Source organism: Myotis myotis, unplaced genomic scaffold (genome assembly GCF_014108235.1).
Source record: "Myotis myotis isolate mMyoMyo1 unplaced genomic scaffold, mMyoMyo1.p scaffold_m19_p_4, whole genome shotgun sequence".
Lineage (NCBI taxonomy): Eukaryota > Metazoa > Chordata > Mammalia > Chiroptera > Vespertilionidae > Myotis > Myotis myotis.
The window spans coordinates 35274871-35287684 of NW_023416346.1; the positions used below are offsets into that span (position 1 = coordinate 35274871).

Sequence of the window (12814 nt, forward strand, 5' to 3'; positions counted from 1 at the left end):
GTGATAAATCTGCACAAAGAACTTGCCTTTAACAAAAAAGACATCTTATTAGTAGTAATTATACTTTAGTGTGTTTATGAATATTGCCAGACACATAAAATCTACAAGTTTTCTGAACCTTAAAACAAAAATGCAGAACTCTTTATAAACTTTAAACTTTATGCATTTGTTTGAAATTTAAATGTTTGTGGTATATTGTAGAAATTGAGGCACTCGATTGTTAATAAGTATAAGAAAAGCCCCTCAGTATTATCATTTAGCTCTGAAGTAGTGACAATTTTATTAAAATGCATAGACTGATTGCCAAAACAATCTAATGGAGTTTATCTATTTACAAACAAATTTATCTGAATTTTGGTGAAAGAAGATAAAGAACAATTATAGGCTATGTAGTAAGTTGAAGCAAAAATTTTAAATGTGAAGCAATCATTGTTTAAATTTGAGAAGCATCCTATTGTTGCATGTTCGTTCTCATGCATGAATTATCACTCAACATGCACGTAGCTATGTGTTAGATATAGCCTCAGCCTTCTTGCCTTCCAGAGATTCACGACCTTACAGAAGAACCCACCTGTAGACACATGATTACATTGTGGCTTTATGAGTGCTATAATAGAAGTATATAAAAGGTATGGTGGTGGCACAAAGCATGGAATGATCACTTCTCTTTGAGAGGTGTGGTGAGAAAGAATGATCGAGTCTTCTGAGGCTCAGTATAATGCAGCTATTAAAAAAGACTCTGATGAAGAGTTATTGAAATGGCTCTTGAAGAATGAGTGAGAATTTCTTAGACAGTAGGAAGTCAGCATTCTAGGCCTAAGGAGCAAAGTATAGAAATGCATAGAAATTAGAAAAAAAAAAAGCAGCATAAGGCATTTAGGTAAAGCTGTAATGAGTAGATAGTAGAGAGAGATGGAAATAGGGAAGTATATGAAGCACTCACTATGGAGGGCTTGTATGCATGCAAATAAGTTTAATACTATAGCAATAGAGAACAAATAAGGGCTAATACAACATCCAGCCATATTCCTCAAAAAAATTAAAATTCTACATTGGCAAATTCTTTGTGTATAGGTTTTGAAATTTTAGTGGAAACCAAGTTCCAAACCCTTATGCATGTCTTTTCAAGGGTTGATCTCAAAATTTTTTAAAACATATTTTTATTGATTTCAGAGAGGAAGGGTCAGGGAGAGAGAGATAGAAACATCAATGGTGAGAGAGAATCATCTATTGGCTGCCTCCTGCACAACCCCCGTTGGGGATCAAGCCCGCAACCCGAGCACATGCCCCCGACCGGAATTGGACCCAAGACTCAGTCTGCAGGCTGACTCTCTATCCACAAATTCGCTAGGGCTCAAATTTTTTAATAGAATAACTTTATATCTTTGGCTAGCATGGAAGGAGTGATATCTGAACTCATATTTCTAAGGTTTTCTAAACAAATCTATATAATCTATTAACCAATGTTGTTATTAGTGAAAGTGCAGGTCTTGAGGTGGCAAGAGGAAAAGAATTTCCTGAGGCCCCCATGGGAGTATAGGGTTTCATGGAAATCTTTATTGATGATGTAAAATTAAGGAGGCTTCCCTCCAAGGTCCCATCTCTGTCTCGCCATGGAAGAAGTCCAACTGTGTCTTCAACAGAGCCAGAACTAAGGTCACTGCCCAGAATATCTGTTCCATATTAAAGTCCAATCCAGCATCTGGTTAGCTTAGCTTGTGTTCCCAGCTGCAGTCCATTGCATGTGTGGTCCAAATGGCCATGGGTCATGTGATTGCTTAAGGCCACATGGCTATGGAGGGAGAACAGGTGAGCACCAGGGTAAATTCAGGTTATAGAGCAAGAGAAAATGGGAGAGAATAAAAGCAAGAGAGAGGGAGCTCTTTGTCTGGAGATTTTAACTTTCCAAAATTTCATGTGCTTCTGTTGGGGTCCACCCCTTAGCCAATCTATTGTTCCCCAGGCTAGACTGACAGGCAAGTACCTTCCTATGTCACCCCATCTTCTCTGCACATGTTCCCATCTTCCCCTTTGTTTGATCCCTTTCCTAAATGATCTGCAGGGAATGGACCTGTGCTTCCTTGGGGAGCATGAAACTGTAGTTTCCTGGTGAAGCTGCCCAGATGACCATGCTTAGAATGTCTGGCCTTCCCTTTGCTCTCTTTTTGCTCTCTTCCTATTATTAATATTAATTAATTAGCTAATTATGACAATTACATTGTCATCCCAATAAATTTAATTTAAAAATACTTAAAGACATCTGACCACCCTAACTAAGATGGGTAGCTCAATTTAACTTGGAATTCTCGGAGAGTTTTCCCATCCATAGTGATTATTGTACAATATCTTCCACCATATCAATGTCTTCCAGTCACAGAGTGAGTAAAATATTGAATGAGAGACAAGATTGAAATTTTCTGTCAACTTTAAAAGCTTTAGAAGTTGAGAACGAAGAAGGAGAATGAGGAAACCATGGTGTCTTCAGACTGTGTGTGTGTGTGTGTGTGTGTATGTGTGTGGTGAGAACACTCAGGATGTATGCTCTTAGCAAATTTCAAGTATACAATACAGTATTATTAACTATGGTTGCATTGCTGTATATTAGATCTTCTGAACTTATTCATCTTGCATAACTGAAACTAATTGTTGTAAGATTGAAGTCTGGGATGCTGTCAATGTACATTCTAATATTCTATGGTATTATGATATTTTCATGTGCTCTTTTAAAGTCATTCTTCAATTAACAATCTACATATTGAAACACTGTTACACATCACAGATTTTAGGAAAATGGCCTCACTTGAAGTCTATAGTTTTCATCTGTGATGGAAATGAAGGGTGATTTGTGACAGTGAAGTTCTGGGCCTACCTTACCTGCAGGTCAGTATAGTAAGAGGCAGAATATAATCACCCTTTCCAAATAAATACTTAAATACTCAATAGACATGTATTAGCTATGTGTCCTTTGCTGCTCAGCTCTATATGCCAGGCTCAGTGAAAAACTCAAATATGGAGAAAACACAGCATATGCTTTCATAAATGGAAGGAGCTTATGTACTAGCTGAGAAGAAAATATGTATATTTATTAAAATTTGGACCACAACACAGGGTATGTATCTGAGGTAATATAATACAGATGATCTTATGGAAATTTATGTAGCTTGGTATTTTCATCTATGAACCATCACTTTCCCTCTATTGTTCATCCTTTCATTGAGATAGTGATAATAACCTACTACCTTCTTTAAGGGGACATTATAAAGATCAATGAACTAACCTTTGTAAAGGGGTTTGAACTCAGATAGAAGATCATATTAGAAAAATACAATGGAAAAGAACTTATAATGGTTTGGCTATAGTGGTTTGGTTATAATGGAAGACTAATAAATCACCCCTTTGTTTACTTTCATCTTATTCTGTAGTTAACAATTAAGCTTTTTAAAATACCTGGTTTTTAAGCTGACCAAAATAACAGTATATTGCCTTGAAACATCTTAATGCACAAGCTTTTAAAACAAACACAGTGCCTATTGTTAGGCATGTCTTTGTTCTAAAAGGGTCCTTTTAAAATAGCTGTAGCACTGGGCTGTAATAATAGAAGAAAACACTGAATGCATCTGTCAGTAATTGCAAGTGAGGGGGGCAAAATACATGACCCCAAAATGTGCCACTTTGGTTTGGCTTATTTTGAGCTGAAGGCAATTAAGGTCTAACAGACTCAGAAAGAGTTTTTGTGTTTTTTGTTTATTTTTTGACCACTCTTTGTTTTGTTTTTTTTCTACCTCTGCTTTAATTGTACCAGGAAGAGAGCTATTATCAGAGATAACTTTTCACATCAGACTTATCTGTATGGTCTGGCAAAGATTTGTTTACCAAACATTTGCTTTTCCAATCTTCTTTTGAATTGTTTTTGTCCCTTTTTGAAGCTCCAAAACCCCTTCTCCTTGGCTCAGGATGGCACATAAGCCTCAATTGCCTGACTGTCTGCCAGCCTTGTATCTTTGGGGTTCCCATACATTTTTTTCCTGTTAATCTGTCATATGTAAATTTAATTATTAGCCTAGCCAAAGAATCTAGAAAGGAAGAGGGAAAGTTTTCATACACACACACACACACACACACACACACACACACACACACCATTATTTTATAGATAGAGGCAAGGAAGAAAATGAGTTTAAATTTTTTGCATTTTCTAAAATAACTTTTCCATCAGGATTCAATAGAAGAGTATTTACCTCTACCTCTTTTAAATTAATTATTGCCACATTTTTCCTTCACAGAGTGATATTCAAGGACCTAATTCTAATATCTCCAACAGTTCTTTTGATTATTGAGGGAAAATGATTCACTTGGACAGGTATGAGGTTCTGAACTAGATTTGTGTGTGTGTAGCAATATATGTTGTGTGTTCCACTGACATACTAACTTCAGGACTCTAAATGATGTCTTTGAAGTATATAGTTTTAAACCCAAGGGCTTCAATTTATGTATGTTAGGACTGGGAAACCTTTCTTCCTCTAATCCTTCCTTCCTACCTTTTCTTTTGCAACTCAGGTAACGAATATTAATTCAATCACATTCCTTAGTTCATAGCACCTTACCAATCACCAACCTGTGTAAAGCCCCTCTCCTGTTTGTACATTCAATTCATTAGTTCACTTACTCATTCTTTTTAATATTAATTTTCCACTTCCCTTCCTCCTTATTTGTAAATAACCTTTATAATATGTTTAATATGTATATTTTCTTTAAAGGGGTGCTTTGAAATGTGTGTTGTTATTTTGCTTGCATGTGTTTTTAATTTATATAAATAACTTTAATTTTTAATTTAAATTTTTGTTGTTGGCATCATTGCAGATGTCCTCCATTCCCCCCCTTTGCTCACTTCTACCTAGTCCCTGTCCACCCTTGGCCCTCCCCACACTGTTGTCTGTGTCCATGGGCTAAGCATATGTGTTCTTTAGTTAATCCCTTCACCTTCCTTTATCCAGTTCCCCCCATCCACCTCACCTCTAACATTTGTCAGTCTATTCCATGTATCCATGTCTCTTATTCTATAACATTTTCCCTGTGTCAAGCACTATTCTAAGCATCTTTACATGTGCTGACTCATTTAATCACACAATAAAATTATGCTGTAGATACTATTATTATCCCCCATAAACAGAAGAAGAAACTAAGGAACAGAGAGTTTAAGTAGTTTGGCCAAGGTCATATACACAGAAAGTAGAAGATCTGGAATAAAAACTTATACTTCTAGCTATTTGTATTGAATCTATACTCTTAACAACTGTGTCAAACTGCCTTATATTATGTAATATTATTCTATTTCTTTTTATAAATTTTTTAGGACTCATGCATGTTGCTATGTATACTTTTAATCCATTGTGTCTAACTGCAATGGTCAGATGGACACATTTGTAGGTTTAGGCAATTTTTTGTCTTTTAAAATTTATTTTCTTTCTTAATATTCAATTTTTATTATTCCCATCTCCCCATTCTCTTCCCTTTGGCAACCATCGACTTGTTCTCTATATCTAGAGATCTGTTTCTGTCTTGCTTATCAGTTTTTATCTTACCTCTCATCTATGATTCCAAGTTGATCTTAAGTACAAACATGTGGGCTAGGAGAGAGATGGCAGTCAATATGGTTGTAGCAAAAGGGCCCTGGGAAATATTCTAAAGGAGTGTCAGTTCTTCATTCAGTGATGTTCCTTAATTTTATCTAAATATGTCTAAAAACAAAGTAATGTTGAATCTACTCCAAAATAAGAAATTTCAGGTAATTTTTTTAAAAAAAATTTCTAAAAATTACCTCTATTAGTTTCTTAGGGCTTCCATAACAAAGCACTACAAACTAGGCACCTTAAACAACATAAATTTATTTTCTCACAACTTTGGAGGCTAGAATTCCAAGATCAAAGTTCGTACCATCTGAGGGATGCAAGGGAGGGGCTTGTTTCAAGCCTGGCTCTTTGGCTTGTAGTTAGTCGTCTTCGCCCTGTATCTTCACAAGGTCTTTTCTCTGTCCATGTCTGTTTCTAAAATTCCTCTTCTTATAAGTACTCCAGTCATATTGGATTATGACCCTTCCCAATGACTTCACCTTAATTTAATTACCTCTTTTTATTTATTTGTTTTTAATTTATTTATTTAAGAGACAAAGAAACAGGGAGAGAGAGAGGGAGAGGGAGAGGGAGAGGGAGAGGGAGAGGGAGAGGGAGAGGGAGAGAGAGAGAGAGAGAGAGAGAGAGAGATTAATTTGTTATTCCACCCACCCATGCATTCATTGGTTGATTCCTGCATGTGCCTTGACTGGGGAACAAGGTTCAAACCCACAATCTTGGCATATGGTAATGACACCCCTAACCAACTGAGCAACTTGGCCAGGGCTTAATTATTTCTTTAAAGATTCTGTCCTCCATATATGGTAACATTGTTAGGTGCTGGGGATTAGGACCTCAGCATAAGAATTTTTAGGGACACACATCCAGGGGACATAACATGTAGGGGACATAGTTAGACCATGGATTGATTGTGTATTAAGGCTAATGTTGCTCTTACAAAAGCATTATAAGAAGATTCTTTCAACAGCTATATACTAGACATCTGTTACGTGCTAAGAATTAGGATGAGAAACCATAGAGTGAGGGTTTGGTGAAAAAGTAATTTTCAGATGACTAGCATGGTTAAATAGTACCATTATTATTTAGGAAGTTTTAAAATCGCACTGTATAACATTTTCAGAGCAGAATGGATTTTCATTTTGTTGGACAGTTTTATTGCAGATATATTAAAAACAAGGAAAATTTTCCCTATGATGCTATATTCCTTGAACTCATGTTTTCTCTCTCCTGAATATTTTTAAACTTAAATTCCTCATATACTCTATTCACCACAATAGTCCTGAGCCACAGTCAGACATCTTACCTTTTTCAGTCACTTACTCTTGTACTCTTCTTTTACCAGTTGCCTTGATGGCAATTGATTAATTCATAAACACCTAGATTATACTTAAGCTCTCTACCAACAGAAGAAAATTGTGTCTAGCCTCTGTAAGGTGCAAACATGCACCTTAGATCCAAAAGAGCAAAAAGTGGAAGTTAAATTCATTGCTTTGTTTAATATTACAAGGCAATGAATTTTCACAGCATTTAAATTAAAATATGTTTCATGAGGTTAACCAGATCCATAATGAAGAAAGAAGAAGGGGTTTGTGTAAGCGGAAGGATGATTTAGAAATAAAGTAGACAAAGCAGAGTACCTAATAATTGTATATCACATAAAGAACAGCCAATCTGTTATTGGCTTAGCCTATCAGCTGAGCGGCATGTAGTTCCAAAGTTATACCAGCAAATACCTGGATTTAGAGGCAAATTCTTCCATATCCCACAGAATGGAGTCCCCATGTGTTTTATCTCACACAAATAGAATGATGTCGAAACGTTTATGAAGTCCAGATTTTTTAACTGACAAAAAAAAAAAAAGAAGCTCATAATAACAATGCCAAGTTAAATCCTTGAGATTAAACCTATAAGACAGGTTATTCTCAGCAGAGCTCTGTATTATCTTTTGGCTTATATTTCCTGCCAAATTATAAAGAATCCATTGTGCATGTACTGCTTCTAATTTCTCTCTCAGAAAGGAATTGCTATTTGAGCTCCTTTTGCTGACACTTATTGTAACTACATACCATTTGATGAAAGAGCAATATGTTTAATAAAAGAGTAAAAATTTTTCCAGTTAAGCCATATTTATGTTATGACAAGATTTCAAATAAATGAAGTATATTATCTGTTTTTAAAAGAAAAATTCCTTAAATGAAGCTATTAATGTGTTGTATATCTCAGAACTAGCTTGTTTTTAAACTCAACTCTTTACCAGTACATACTGCCTTTCACGCCACAAATACGCTGATTCTCTGATAGATATTATTTTTATATATATATGCTTTGATTTCAAAGAATGTTATACATTAAAAATATTTCAGTTATATGAAAGGGTATTTCAAACTCTAATAAGAAAAACTGTGTTAGGCCGAAACCAGTTTGGCTCAGTGGATAGAGCGTCGGCCTGCGGACTGAAAGGTCCCAGGTTCAATTCCGGTCAAGGGCATGTACCTGGGTTGGATGCATTTCCCCAGTGGGGGATGTGCAGGAGGCAGCTGATCAATGTTTCTCTCTCATTGATGTTTCTGGCTATCTCTCTCCCTTCTTCTCTGTAAAAAATCAATAAAATATATTAAAAAAATATTTGAAAAAAAAGAAAAACTGTGTTAGGCCAGAGCAGGGAAATGTAATTAAAGGAGCTTTTGAATTAAAATTAAGTTTTTAGTCAGACTTGTACTTTTATTGCAGTCCTTATCAGTAATACTTTATGGATATAAGACAACAATGATTTACCTTAGGGATATTAAGCACATTAACAAAATCATTTTAAATATCTGCATGTAGTGAAAAATATGAAACTACATGAAAAATATACAAGCAAGGAAGAAGTGTGTAAATATTCAGCCTTTAACATTTATTTTAATATCTAGCATATTCACTCTCTAGAGTTGGTAACTCCCATTATAATGGATTAACTGTTATGATTGTTTAAATTGATTTTCTGTTTATCAGCTCTTATTCAGCAAATGGCAAGTTTGCTGACATAGCAGTGTACCCTAGATTTATCTCCCAGATTCTATCAGTCCTTTAATTCAGTGCAGGTCTATCACTATGAAGACCTTAATGCAGCATTGTAAAACTTCTAGAAATTAAATTAGGGAATTTCTGTTGTTTGGGGCCTCTGACGGAAACAATCAGATAAGAATGAAATGCAAATTGCCTTGCTTAGTCTTTGAAGACATTTTTACATGGCTTTTACTGGTGCATACAATGTATTAGGAGTCAGAGTACTAGGCACTCTTATATAGAACTTTCATACTTCTGAAGGGCATTTTTTTTTTCCTTTAAGGTGTGCACTTTATTTAACTGGTCTCAAGTCAGTGTACAGGTAAGCCCTCCTTGGCTGCCTCCACACCTCAACCTACTCCCAGGGGGACCAAAAGCCCTCATACATCTCAAGTTGGGGACAAAAAGGGGGGCCACGATGTCTGGCCATTCAAAATAAAACAAAAAGAACAAGTATTAAGGCGAAGATTTAAAAATGTGGATTACATAATTTACACAAAAGCAATGCTATCATCCTCCACATGTGGACTTGGGGGAGGATTGGCCCTTCTTAGGGAGAAGTGGGAGGCTTTGGGGCAGGCAAGGGACTTCCTGTAACAATGCATCTCTCGTATTTGGAATGACTATTAAAAAAGATACAATCAAAGTCCTCAGCCTTATTGTAGAACTTTGGGGATGCTCGCTCCAACAGACTGCTGTCACCTTCACCTTTGCAGTTTTTAAATCCTGAGTCAAGCACCAAAACAAACAAACAAACAAACACAAAACAAAACAAAAAACAAAGCCATGCCAATCTCATCTCTTTTTCTGCACAAGTTAGGTTTTGTCAAGAAAGGGTGTAACCAACTAAGTAACAGTCCACCTAACAGGGGTTCTCAACCTGTGGGTCGCGACCCCTTCGGGGGTCGAACGACCCTTTCACAGGGGTCGCCTAAGACCATCAGAAAACACATATATAATTACATATTGTTTTTTGTGATTAATCACTATGCTTTAATTATGTTCAATTTGTAACAATGAAATTGGGGGTCACCACAACATGAGGAACTGTATTAAAGGGTCCCGGCATTAGCAATGTTGAGAACCACTGGGCCCTAGAAGCATTTGCGGTGGGCGATGGTGGCGCCGGACTCGTCCTACTCCTGCTTGCTGATCCACATCTGCTGGAAGGTGGACAGCGAGGCCAGGATGGAGCCGCCAATCCACACAGAGTACTTGCGCTCAGGGGGTGCAATGATCTTGATCTTCATCTTGCTGGGAGCCAGAGCGGTGATCTCCTGCATCCTGTCAGGGATGCCTGGGTACACGGTGGTGGACAGCACCGTGTTGGCTTACAGGTCCTTACGGATGTTGACGTCACACTTCATGATGGAGGTAAAGGTAGTTTCATGGATGCCACAGGATTCCATGCCCAGAAAGGTGGGCTGGAAGAGGGCCTTGGGGCAGTGGAATCGCTCGTTTCTGATGGTAATCACCTGCCCATCAGGCAGCTCGGAGCTCTTCTCCAGGGAGGAACTGGATCTGCAGTGGCCATCGCCTGCTCGAAGTCCAGTGCGACGTAACACCGCTTCTCCTTGATGTCGCCCATGATTTCCCGCTCTGCTGTGGTGGTGAAGCTGTAGCCATGCTCCGTGAGGATCTTCATGAGGTAGTCTGTCAGGTCCCGGCCAGCCAGGTCCAAACGCAGGATGGCATGGAGTAGGGCAGAGCCCTCAGAGATGGGCACCGTGTGGGTGACCCCGTCCCCGGAGTCCATCAGATGCCCGTGGTGCGGCCAGAGGCTACAGGGACAGCATGGCCTGGATGGCCACGTACATGGCGGGGTGTTGAAGGTCTGGAACATGAACTGGGTCATCTTCTCACGGTTGGCCTTAGGGTTCAGAGGGGCCTCGGTGAGCAGGACAGGGTGCTCCTCAGGACAGGGGACCACAAGCAGCTCGTAGAAAGTGTGATGCCAGATCTCTATTTGCCCCAGTTGGTGACAATGCCGTGCTCGATGGGGTACTTCAGGGTCAGGATGCCTCTCTTGCTCTGGGCCTCATCACCCGCGTAGGAGTCCTTCTGGCCCATGCCCACCATCACGTCCTGGTGCCGGGGGGTGCCTCACGATGGAGGGGAAGACTACCCTGGGGGCATCATCCCCCGCGAAGCTTGCTTTGCACATGCCGGAGCCCTTGCCCACCACGAGCGCATCAATATCGTCATCCATGACGAGCAGGAGGCTGTGCGGGTCGGTGAATATGGAAGAGCGGCGAAGTCAAGTGGCCTGTGCTGGCAGTGGACTCTGTCTCAGCAGTTGAAGGGTATTTTTTTTCAAAGGTTTACTTCTGCGTATAATTCATTATCCTATGCTTCTTAATTCAAAGCAATCAATCTCTTGTCATCTCTTTTAGAAGCCTCTGTTTCAATTATAAAGCTTACCCTTTCTTTCTATCCTATAGATTATTTTCACTGCTATTCCACCATAGCCATCTTCTCAACCTTATAGTTTGATCATGTGAAAAATTGATTTCTTACTTATATTCAAATTTTGATTCTCCCTACTTCTGTCCTCTATGTATTATAACATATCATTGAAAATTGACAGTAATAACATGATAGAGTGGGGTAAGTGTAATAAGATTTTAAAATAGCTTTACTTTTTATCCTCAGTGAAAGAGGTGCTACCTTTTCTACACCTACCCATTCTTAATGTGCTCTTTTCCAACTTTCTCAAGCCTACTCTTACTTTCAATCTCTTCCTTTGTACTGATTTCCTCCTCTCCTTGGCATATAGAAATACACAAGATTGTCCATTTTTAAAAAATCTTCCCTAAGCTAGTAATTCCATATAGCTATTATACTATTTTCCTCTTTCCTTTCATCACCAAACTTTTTAAAAGACTAGTTCTGGATGACTTCCACTACCTTTCACTTCCCATCAAACACAATAATTTTTTGTCCCTACTACTTTACTGAAACTGTTAAAGTCATCATTGATTGCCTTTTTGGTTGTAAACCAATGGCCCATTGATTGCTAAATCCAGTTGCCCCTTAAGTAACTTTCATATTTTATCTATCTTCAGCAGTTGATATGAAACCCTGTCATTCCAGAAATTCTTTCTCTATATATTTTTTCCAGGTTATCACTTTCAATCTCATCTCTCAGTCTTCTTTGCTGATTAATTTTCTTTTAAATATTAATGTTTGCACATATCTTCAGAAAAAAATCACTTCTACTGTCGTGGTAAACAACCTGCTTCCCTATTTGTAATGGGGAACTTCAGTGTGAAATTATAGCTAATTTGCCTACAAACATCAGGTGGTCATAATAATCTGGCCACTCAGTGTATATATACTAGTGTATATATCTATATATATCTATATCTATATCTATATCTATATCTATATCTATATCTATATCTATATCTATATCTATCTATCTATCTATCTATATAGATATAGATTATCTATATCTATATCTATATGTATATCTAGGTGATATAGATATAGATATATACATTAGCATATATCTATATAGACATATATGTCTATATGACACATGTCTATATAGATATAGATGATATGATATAGATATAGATGATGTAGATATATAGAGAGAGACTTATTATAGGAATTGGTTCACATGTTAATGGAGTCCAGGAAGTCCCATAATCTGCCATCTGCAACCTGGAAAATCAAGAGAGCTGTATTATAATTTAGTTTGAGTCTGAAAGCCTGAGACCCAGGAGGTTTTATGGCCCAGGAAAAGGAAAGATGGGTAGCTCAGCTCAAGAAGGGAAAAGAGAGGGAGAGACAGATCTTGCCCTTCCCTTACCTTTTTAATTCCATCCAGGCCCTGAACTAATTGGATGATGCTGGCCCACAGTGATGTGGGCAGATCTCTTTACTCAATCTACTGAATAAAATGCTAATTTCTTCCAGAAACACCCTTAAAGCCTCACTCAGAAACATTTTACCAGCTATCTTGGGCATCTCTTTGCTCAGTTCGATTGACACATAAAATTAACCATCACACCCAGGGAATTGGTTCACTAATTGCATAGGGAAAGTGCAAACTGATAAGAAAAAAAGTAAAATATAGAATCCCTTGGTTATTGTTATCTGTAAAAGCTAAAATGAAATTAGAAGAGGAT

General features: G+C 37.8%; 1 pseudogene; it reads right to left on the reverse strand.

The window, feature by feature from the left end:
* Window positions 1-9772: 9772 nt before the first annotated feature.
* LOC118654502 lies at window positions 9773-10887 on the reverse strand (annotated as a pseudogene).
* Window positions 10888-12814: the final 1927 nt, after the last annotated feature.